This window comes from Panthera leo, chromosome A1 (assembly GCF_018350215.1).
Source record: "Panthera leo isolate Ple1 chromosome A1, P.leo_Ple1_pat1.1, whole genome shotgun sequence".
NCBI lineage: Eukaryota > Metazoa > Chordata > Mammalia > Carnivora > Felidae > Panthera > Panthera leo.
The window spans coordinates 17335076-17346605 of NC_056679.1; the positions used below are offsets into that span (position 1 = coordinate 17335076).

Consider the following 11530-nt stretch of genomic DNA (forward strand, 5'->3'; position numbering starts at 1 on the left):
TTTTGATTATTGAAACTTCATAATACAGTCTGAAATCAGGAGGTGTGATGCCTCCACCTCTGTTCTTCTTGCTCAAGATGTCCATATGAATTATAACCAGTGAGGAATATTGGTCCAGCATTGCCAGATCTCTCCCTTTTTTTAAGTAAACATTCAGAGTTTTAAAAACTCTTGAAGTTCCCTTCTGGGAACTTTTCATGGAATTACACCTCCACCAGGCAAAGCAACATTTGCATTCATTACATGCATTCATCACAACGTGTTTGAAAGAAAATGGTAGAGAAAAATGAGGAACTGTCCACAATGAAATTGCTCAATAAATTTTCTGAGCTTTTAGATGAATGCAACTAATTCAAACTTAAAGAAAACAGAACATGTCTGCAAGGTGTATTCATCTCACATGCTGCCACATGGCAACCATCAGCTATTGGAGAAATGCTAGCTTTCTATTTGCTGGTCCTTTCTATCTCCATTCCTATCAAACACATTTCCTGCTGGCAGTTTTGGGAAAATGGATGAGCATTTAGGGATACGCAATCCACCTTGGAAACTAATGTTCATGTTAAAGTTAAGTTTTCTTCAGAGTTAGCACCTTGGAGGCAGATTTGACTTGAAATGCATTCACTTTGTACCTTTTGAGAAGCTATTTACACTTGCTAGTGTTAATAAAAGAAAGCATTTGGCTATACAGGGAAAAAGCACAGACTTGTGTTTATTCAATCAGTACAAAGACGACTTCAGAAAGCCTGGAGGGGTGTGGGGTGGGGGTGGGCATGTAAGATGAAGGATAAAGAGAAAGAAAACCCTACTCTACCTAATAGAAAGATGCCAGGTCAGGAACCCAGGTGCCCAACAAAGCATCTCTTACACCTGAGAGTTTTCTCAATTGTGTTGTAAAATCTAGAATCTTATCAGGACACATTTAATCAAAGAGAATTCCTCGGTATACACTATCTTGCTACTCAAATACTGGCTAACAAAAAATGAAATGTAAGTACAGTGAAATAAAGGGTATGCGTACTCTGAATTCTACAGAGGAATGGCTATGCTTATTAGAAACGTGATTACATTAACCTTGGAGACCTAGTCTATCTTTCTGACAGCAATTTAGCTTGGTCCACAACAAGAGATGTTTACGTCATAAAAATCTTCTCAGGGTACTTCACTGGAGAAAATATATAAGTGGTCTTTTATATAAAAAGATACTCTATTTCACTCATAATAGGAGAAGCACAAATTAAAACTACACCAAGATACCATTTCTTACCTATCAGTTTGGCAAAAATTCAAATGCTTAGCAAAGAGGCATTCCTCATACATTACTGGTAGTGCAAAATGGTATAACCACAAAATTAGCCTGGGTTCCCCAGAGAAACAGAACCAATAGGATGTATGTATATGTATATGTATATGTATATGTATATGTATATGTATATGTACGTGTACGTGTACGTGTACGTGTACGTGTACGTGTACGTGTATGTGTATGTAGGTGTGAATGTATGTATTTTAAGGGATTGACTACCATGATTATGAGGCTGGCAAGCCCTAAATCTGCAGGGTGGGCCATCAGGCTAGAGACCCAGGAAAACCTGATGCTTCAGTTGAAGTCCAAAGGCTGTTTGTTGGCAGAAATTACCCTCTCGCTCAGGGAAAGTCAGTCTTTTGCTCAATAGAGGTCTTCAACTTATTGGTGAGGGCCCACCCACATTCTGGAGGACAATTTGCTTTCCTCAAAGCCAAGCAATTTAAATGTTAATCTCACCCAAGAAACACCCTTACAAAATCACACAGAATAATGTTTGACCACGTATCTGGGCACCATGGCCCAGCAAGCTGGCACATAAAATTAACTATCACAAACGTAACGTAAGAGAATTTAACAGTATCCAGTAATACCACATATGCATTTACCTTTCTATCCAACAATCTCCCTTCTGGGACTGTATTGTGAAGGCACCTGTCCACAACATGAATCAATTTGAAACAACATTTGCACAAAGTTACTAATTACAACATTGTTTGAAATAACAAAATATTGGAGAAAAACTGGGACCATTCTGAGAGAACTGACTGAATAAACTATAAGATAGCCATATAATAGATTGTTAGTGAAAAATGAAAAATACTAAGGTAGAGCTCTATGAACTGGTATAGCATTATTTTCAAACTATATTCAGAAGCTAAAAAAAAAGCACATTGCAAATAAATATATAGTATGCTACCTTGTATAAGAAATAAGGGGGAATTGGGCCCCTGGGTGGTTCAGTTGGTTAAGCCTCTGGCTTCAGCTTGGGTCATGATCTCATATTCATGGGTACAAGACCAGCATCGGGCTCTGTGCTGACAGCTCAGAGCCTGGAGCCTGCTTCGAATTCTATGTCTCCCTCTCTCTCTGCCCCTCACCTGCTTGTGCTCTCTCTCAAAAATAAATAAACATAAAAAAATTTTTTTAAAAAAGAAATAAGGGGAAATTATATATATAACATACGTATGTAAATATAAGTATATATATATATATATATATATACATACCTATATATGTTTGTGTAAATACATATTCACACACACACATATATACATACATACACACTCAAAAACACACAAACACATGCTTAATTTTTCAAAAGAAACTTGGGAAGGATAAGCTAGATACAAATAAAATGATGAGCTATAGAGGGTGGGTTAAAAATCTTTCTGGGATCCAAATCCAAATATTATTCTTTTCCTTGATCCTTCCCTGAACCATGTACTTTACAGCTGTGGATCTGTGCCAACTCCAGTATCTTCCTGAAATTTCAATGCAAGCAATCATTTGCTATTCCTTGGGAGAACAAAAAGTATTTAGTGACTGCCATGAGCCAGGGATTCATGAAATTCTATCACCTTTCACAAGTGCTTAATCAAGATCTCAAATACCTTGAGTTGCCTTGTTATTATTGAGGCCTTTTGTTTTCCTAAGCTCTTCTGATAAAGGAGACTCCAAAATAGATTCTATTTATCTTTTTGCTTTTTTGGGGAGGCGGCGTGATTCCAAAAAGACACCACATATCAAAAGAAAATGCAAAATTATCAGCTAAAGTTTCATTATTTGATGCCCAATTTACCTGAGGTATCAATCTCTTATTTCTAATCGATTACAAACCATTCCAAACTTCCCTAGGCCAGTTACCAAAAGAAAGTACTAGAAGAATCTCTGTTCTTACTGGCATTTTTAAGGGAGTAGAGACGGAAGAGATTCAAGGTTGGGAGGCCATTAGAAGGCTAAGAGAATAACATAGCAAATATTTCTAAGGGCTTGAACTAAGGCCATGGTAGCAGAGAAAAAAGAGAAAAAGATTATGGAGATACCTAGGTCTCTAGCTCAAGTGGCTAGGTGGATGGTTAAATTATACTTTGGTAACCCCCTTCACAGAAGGTGACCATCTTGATTTATGAGCAAAATACTAATGCCAGAAAGAACCACACAATAATAAAGATGACTTTTCAAAAAAAAAAAAAAAAAAGAGAGAGAGAGAGAGGGAGGGAAAGAGAAATTATGCACAACTTTGATTTACTGGTTCTTTAGAAAGTAATTCATGGGTGAAAGAAATTACAGAATGTTCCTTCCGTGCTAGGATGAAATATAAAACTTGGCTTTTGTGGTGTGAAAAGGGTGGTGGGAGTTGGATGAATTCCGAGGTCAGCAGTATCAATTTCGACGTCCAAACACTTGGGAACTCCCTGTTCCAGAGCAACAAAGGAAAATGGGGGGCCTTATACCATCATGGCTTCCCTGCGCAATTGTTTTGCTTTATTTGGAACCTTCATTATATATCTAATTTCTTTTCCATGGACAACACTGATGCTTGGAAAGCAGAGCAGTGTTGATAGTTTTAGGGAGAAAATTACAGGCTTTCTATCATTGCTTGTCTGTCCTAGGAAGAGTGATGGGCACATCCCATGAGAGGAGGTGTATGATCCACAGGAGCACACAAACACAGCCTCTGCTTTGCAGATTCAAGTTATGGCATAATTCCAGTCAATCAGAAAATGATGTGGCACAAGTTAGAGTCAACCCATGCCTTCATTGTGTCTACCCAAAATGTTCAAGCTATTTTGTTGTGGTAGATTTTTATTATTTTTCAAAGTATCCGCTGCTTCTACCCGAGGTAGAGGCCTTCCTGTGGGTTCGTTCCTTCTGTGTGGCTCCATGCAAGAGGACTGTGCATTCCTGCCCTAAGCAGGTACAGCTGTATAATGTATTTTGGCCAGTAAAATGTGAGCGAAGTCATGTGTGTGTTATTTCTAAGCAGAAGTCTCCAGAGCTAGTACAGAGTCCCCATCTCTGTACCCTCCACTAGGAGACCAGTAAATCCAGACAAGGGCCTTTCTGACAGACAGGATCCCTGAGTGAAAATACGGAACAGAGCCTCAGCTGCCCCATGATGGCATCTAAGGTGAGCCATAAATGTAGAGGTCTTTGTTACTGCAGCATAGTTTAGCCTAAGCTGACAAAATTGCATAACTTGTTCTATCAGTCAGCTGTTGCTATAATTATGCAAAGAGTTGAAAACCACAAAATCTCATCGTGGTTGGTACCAAAAAATAAGCATTTATTTCTCACTCTTGTCTGTGGGTTGACTGGGTGCAACTGATCTAGGCGGGCTTAGCTGGGCCTGGCTTCAGGCTTAGCTTGAGTTCAGATCTGCTCTGGGTATTACTCCTTGAACAAGGCCAGAAGGCTACGCTGGACAGATTCTTTTCATGACAAAAGGAAAGAGCACAAAAGGAAAATCACCAGCCCATAGGCATATTTTAAAGTCTTTATTCTCATCGCATTCAGAATGTTCCTTTCGCCTAAGCAAGCCCTATAGTTAAAGGTAACATCAGTGAGACAAGGATCCTGTCTCTTGTAGGATGAGCTGTGAAATCCCATGACTAAGGTGGTAGAGAAAGGCAGGGGTGGGGTGAAGAGTGGAGAACAATAATGCAATCCACCAGTGGTTTTGAGATGGCAGATAATTATGCAGCAGCAGGTCTGAGTGGGCATCCTGGGTGCTCTGGATGCTTCTAGCATGATCCACACCATTGCCTCCCTGCCCACTGAATGTGTACAACAAGGGCAGATCCAAATTTTGTGGGACCTAAAACTTCTACATTATGGGGTGTCCTTTTCAAGTAAAAGAATACAAAATACCATGAGAACTCACTGGTAGCTCCCCATGGGGTCCTCAAAATGGCACATGCACGTGAGGGTCTTTGAAACTTAGGCTTCCTTACCTCACATTAAATAGGACCCTGCTCACAGGCTCACCACCATTATCTTTCTTGAGACCACTAATTTTAATCTCATTTTTATACTTACTGATTTATGTCAGTCAGTCCTCAAGAACCTGGGAATCTACAGGTCTATTTAAAATTGGCCCTGCCCCCTTTTATTTCCTACTCCTTTCCTGCTTTCCTTTTCTCCATAGAACGCATCATGGCCTCATATACTATATATTTTATGTACTTATTTGTTTATCTATGTCCACCAAAATAGGAACTCCATGAAGTAGGGATTTTTTAAATCAATTTTGAACATCACTATATTCTTAGTGCTTAGAACAGTGCCTGGCACTTGGTGGGTTCTTAAATATTTATTGAACACATGAATAAAAGAAAGACTCATGAACTCTGGTATTTGCATTCTAAATCATACTGGGAGAGAAAACAGCTTGAAATGTAATGTATATTAACCATATTTACTAAAACGGAGCTGGAAGGTACCTTGGAGATCACAGATCAACCTTCTTACTTTATAAATCGGGAAACCAGGGCCCAGAGGTTTAAATTATTTGCTTCAGATCACTCGTGGAATCAAAATTCAAACATAGCAGTTAGGATGTTTTCAACGGGAAGTAACACTAAGCCCAAGTAAAGCAATAATTGCTTTAAATCATAGCATGGTTCTTGCCTTGTTCCGTTCTAAGGAATTTTCCAGCATTAACCCACTTAGTGCTCATGGCAACTCTATAATGAAGGTGTTAATAGCCCATCTTACACATGGGGACACTGAGGGACAGTGCCTTGGAGTAACTGCCAAGATGACCTAGTTAGTGAATTACCAAACTGGGCTTTAGACTTGGGCAGCCTGCTTTTAAAGCCCATGGTCTTATCTGACTCAGACTGGCTTATTAGAGAGAGTATATGGGCTTAAGTATGTGATACATTTGATGCAGCTCAGTCTGGTGGTTTAGCTCTCTCACCAGATTTCCTTTGCTTTCTGCCCTCTGTATTCCAGTGTTGGCTTCATCCTAAGACTGGCTTCCCTTGAGTTCCCACAACAGTGGCCCGCAGCAACTCACATCATACATGTCCATCTTTATATCCAGTATGGAGAAAACATTCTGGCAATATTCCTGAAGCTATCTTGTTTCTAGCCTTAACTCACGTGCCCCCATCCCCAAATCCAGTCCTGGCTATTTTGTTACCTTGGCTGATGGACTTCAGGCCCGGACATACATAACGCAGATATCTGTTGGGAAGGGAAGAAGGGGGTTGGAAAGGCTGTTGTGTGAATTTATCTAAGTTAGTTTGACTGCATGGCAAATGTTGTGCTCTTTGGTAAATATTGGAACCTCATGTAAGAGTCGGAGGGGGCTATAATTCGGTCCTCCAATATTGCTTCCAGGTAGAATGCTACAATGACAGCAAGTCTCCAACAAAATCTCATCCAACATATATTTAGCAAGCGGGCACACACACACACAAAACTGTCACACTGCCAGGTTGTAGCTCAGGAAAGTTCCAATATTTGTCTCAGACCGGTGGCTTCTGTCCTGGCTGCACATTAGAATCACCTGGGAAACAGAGATGGTTTGGCTCATGCCTCACCATTTAATCAGAATCTTTGGAGAGGGACTCAAATGTCACTGTTTTTATTTTTATTATTATATTTTTTATTTGAGTGCAGTTGATACACAACTGCATTACATTAGTTACAGGTGTGTTAGTGACAACATTAGTTACATTAGTTTCAGGTGTATTACAGTGATTCAACAAGTTTATACATTATGCTATTCTTTTTTTTTAAATATAATTTATTGTCAAATTGGCTTCCATACGATACCCAGTGCTCATCCTAACAAGTGCCCTCCTCAATGTCCATCACCCACTTTCCCCTCTCCCCCAACCCCCATCAACCCTCAGTTTGTTCTCAGTCTTTAAGAGTCTCTTATGGTTTGCCTCCCTCCCGCTCTGTAACTTTCCCCCCCCCTTCCCCTCCTCCCTGATCTTCTGTTGAGTTTCTCAGGATCCACATATGAGTGAAAACATATGGTATCTGTTTTTCTCTGCCTGACTTATTTCACTTAGCATAACACTCTCCAGTTCCATCCACGTTGCTACAAAAGGCCAGATTTCCTTCTTTCTCATTGCCACGTAATACTCCATTGTGTGTATAAACCACAATTTCTTTATCCATTCATCAGTTGATGGACATTTAGGCTCTTTCCATAATTTGGCTATTGTTGAGAGTGCTGCTATAAACACTGGGGTACAAGTGCCCCTGTGCATCAGTACTCCTGTATCCCTTGGGTAAATTCCTAGCAGTGCTACTGCTGGGTCATAGGGTAGGTCTATTTTTAATTTTCTGAGGAACCCCCACACTGTTTTCCAGAGCGGCTGCACCAGTTTGGTTCCCACCAACAGTGCAAGAGGGTTCCCGTCTCTCCACATCCTCACCAGCATCTATACATTATGCTCTTCTCACTAGAACTGTAGATACCATCCTCCACCACACGATGTTATTACAATATCATTATGTTCCTTACGCTGTGCCTTTTATTCCCATGACTTGTTAATTCCATCAACCATCAGTATTTTTAAAGGGTCCCAAGGTAATTCTACTGTGTAGCCAGAGTTAAAAACCACTGCTCTGGGCACTTGCAACTAGTACATATATGAAAGTCCCAACAATATTCTGAAGGTAGGACTAGCTTGCACAGGGCCCTTTAGGCCCCCAAATGGCAGTCTCCAGTGTCTTTATAATCCTGAACTCTACCAATTTTTTAAAAAATGAAACTTACACATTTAAAAATGATATGTAAATTTTTTTGTCATAAGATTTAGTAATTGCTAAGGACCTAATTTCTGGGAGGTTGAAAATATTTGGCATTTTAAAATAAAATGGTTACATTATTTTTCAAAATGTAGTATATAGAATCTAAATACCATGAATTTATAACATCACCAGCCATTACAAAAAGAACAACTTCTTCAATAGTAAGAAGTTTTATAGTATTCATCTTTCTCTTTGAATTTGTTTTCATTTTCTTCCCTTATAGATTTTCATCTTAATTTATTATATTTTATGCTTGAAAGGGCTTCAGTGATCAACATATCATAATAAAAATACATGGATACAATTAAATTTTAACTCAAGAATTTTTTCCTTCCTGGACTAAGCTGTCATTGCAATTACACTAAAATTAATAAAAATATCATAAACATATTGCACATATTTTGTTAGAAAATTATTAAACAGAAGATAAAATTTTATTATAATTGTATTTTTTCATAAGATAGTTGGAGATTTAAAACATTTATTTCGTATATATCTACATATATTCATGTATATTTATTAACTAAAATGAGACAGGATTCAGGACTGATTTTCTTCCTATTTAGCATTCTAATAGACAAAATTTCAGAGAAAACTAATTCATATAAATGAATGGGAATCAAAGGAGTTTTGTTATAGGAATGTCATTCAATTCTTTGAACTCCTTCTCAATTATGTGCCAAAAATCACATAGTGATCTGTCCTCGAAATTAATTTTGATCATCTTTCTCTTTCATCTGACAACTTGATTCCATCCTCTTTTAGTGTTTTGAAAACAATAAATTAGAAACCACCTGACCCGTAAAAGTACTTTATTGGTAAATAAAGTACCAATTCTAATATGGGGAATTTTTTTTTTTTATCTGTCATCCAGTGTCTTTACATTGCCAGCCTCCATCAAAGAATGTGCTATTATGAAGTGTGCTATGGCTGAGAGCAGGGGGGTATCGTGGGTGCTGGCACAGAGCCCCTAGTTCAGAAGGGTCCCACACTAGGTTTAATGCTCTGCTGTGAATGTCTTGAAAATCTTAATAATTTTGGAAAAAGTGGCCCCACATTTTCATTTGCACAGGGCTCCAAAAATTATGTCCCTGGTCCTGGAGGAGAAGTCTGCTTTTCTTTTGTGATAGAAGAACATTGCAAGAGTGGTGACAGAAAGGAGTGGAGACCTTCAGCAGGCACATTCCCAGGCAAACCCATTTTAGAAAAGAGTACAAGAGAAACGTAAAGATCTGGAGGTAGATTTCCTTAACATCCTTTGGAAAATCTTCTCATACCTCCAAGGGTACATGTGGCCCCGATTGAAGACCACTGCTCCCGTCGTCCAGCAGGCACGTGGCATGACCACCGGACCTGATGGATTTTACACTTCAACTCCTGAAAGAGACTGTGCAATATTCCCAATCCACATTACCTGATTTGAGCATTACTCACTTCACCATTGACAAGTTATTAGTAATGTCTTATAAGCTACCCCAGTAGACCCCCTCGTGCATATTTTGGTAAGGATATTTTAAAGTGAGTAACCACCTCTAAAAGTGGGGCATGAAGTCTTGATTAGAGAACTTCAAAATGCTATGTAACTATGTTACAGATTGAGATGGATTTGTGCCCAATCATCTCATTGTTTTTATACTACTTTAAATTGCCACACACACAATATTAGAGCAGCCAACAGATGTCCACTATATCAAGCTCAGGCTTTCTGACTCCAAATGTAATGCTATTTTTTTTTTTTTAATATGCTGTGCTTGTGATCCAGAGAGAATATGGCTCCCTAGGAGACCATAAAGGAAGAGGGGCTGTGTCAGAGTCCCAGACGGGACTATATAATAGACGTGGGGCATCTGCCCAGTTCTGAGAAGCTTCTTAATTCACAGCAACCTGGTTTTCATTCCAGGATTTGTATGTTGTTTGTACCATATCAAAAATAAGTGATTTATTTGATTAATTCTGCTCTAGATAAAAATATCATGTACTAGAGTATTTTTTTTTCTTTGAATACATTTGAACAAATACCTAAAAACATCTTAGGAGAAATGTAGGACATTAGAGACAAAACGGAGCAACTACACTCCCGGCAATAGAAGAGAAATAGAAGTAATGTCCCTGGTAGTGGTGAGAAAAAGTGAAACAACTAGGTTACACTGGTTCTCAGTGACAGAAAGAGAATCAAAATGAAAGCTATTGACATTTAAGCAGGAATTGAAATGAATGCCACCTGTACGTTCTTGTACCTAATGCTTACTAAAGACGACCCTACTTGAAATAAGATGAGTTGGGTTTTAATCTTCGATCTACAATTTTATATGTCACTGAACTTCTCTAAGACATAATTTTTGCTTCTATAAAGTAGTTCTAAATATGGTGTCTCTTCCTGGTGTCTCTTATGGGAGTGTTGTAAATTCACAGGAGAAAATACTCCACTATTTTGCTACTAAACATGCAATTCGTAGGAGTTTCTCAAGATACTAATTCAAAAATATCATATGCAAATACAAATATATATATTAATATATAATTTTATAATTATTAAAATAAATTTATATATTATTTTAAGCTCACACTACATATACAGAAAGTTAAATCTAGTTAATTATAAGCAAATACCATCATCCTTTTAAAGATTAAATTCAGTCAATAAAAAAAATCCCCTCACCCTTCATCTTCTTTCCAGAATAACATGAAATATCCAAGAAACTTTTTTTTTGGTAACATTGAATCTCAATTCTTATTTATTTATTTATTTACTTACTTATTTATTCATTTGTTCATTCATTCGTTTGAGAGAGAGAGCTCACATGAGCAAGGGGCAAAGAGAAAGGGAGAGAGAGTGCAAAGCGAGGGGTGGGGCTCAAGCTCACAAACCCTGAGATTGTGACCTCAGCAGAAGTCAGATGCCTAGCCAACTGAGCCACCCAGATGCCCCTCCAAGAGACTTTTATTTCATTTAAGAATTTTGTTTGGAGTACACATACTGTATTTAAGTGCACTTTGAGTATATGTCTGTGTATGTATATACATGGTTAAATGATCACTGATAATGTCATTTAACTGCTCAACCAAAGTATAGGACCTTATCTCCCTTTACATCCTATATCTTCCTCCATTTATAATATAGTGTCTTTAAATATCCCCTCTATATACATTTATAACTGCATCAGAGAGTGCTATGACTTTTGCTTAAACAGTCAAACATAGTTTCAAAAATTCAAGAGGAGAAGGAAAGCCTATTTTATTTACCCATGGTTTTACTTGCCATGTTCTTTTTTCTTTTTTGATGTTCCAAGTTTCTTTCTTTTTGTTTAGGGAACTTCATTAGACATTCTTTTAGGTCAGGATAGTTCTTTGGTGAAAAATTCTCCTAGCTTTCCTTCACCTGAGAATGACTCGATTTCCCCTTCACCGTTGAAAGATATTTTTACTGGATACAGGATTCTGGCT

General features: G+C 38.1%; 1 protein-coding gene across 3 annotated transcripts in view; it reads right to left on the reverse strand.

Moving 5' to 3' along the window:
• The window catches only part of PROSER1 (proline and serine rich 1), an 81665-nt gene extending 70786 nt beyond the window's left edge, over nucleotides 1-10879 (reverse strand). The window contains exons 1-2 of one of the 3 annotated variants that reach the window (XM_042903856.1): nucleotides 10842-10879; nucleotides 6456-6499 (exon numbers count right to left, since the gene is read on the reverse strand). The gene's annotated coding sequence lies outside the window, so the exon portion shown is untranslated. Of the gene's footprint in view, nucleotides 1-6455; nucleotides 6500-10745; nucleotides 10762-10841 lie in introns of those variants that run through there. The other 2 variants (XM_042903926.1, XM_042904004.1) reach the window with 2 other exon arrangements.
• Between the last annotated feature and the right edge of the window lie 651 nt (nucleotides 10880-11530).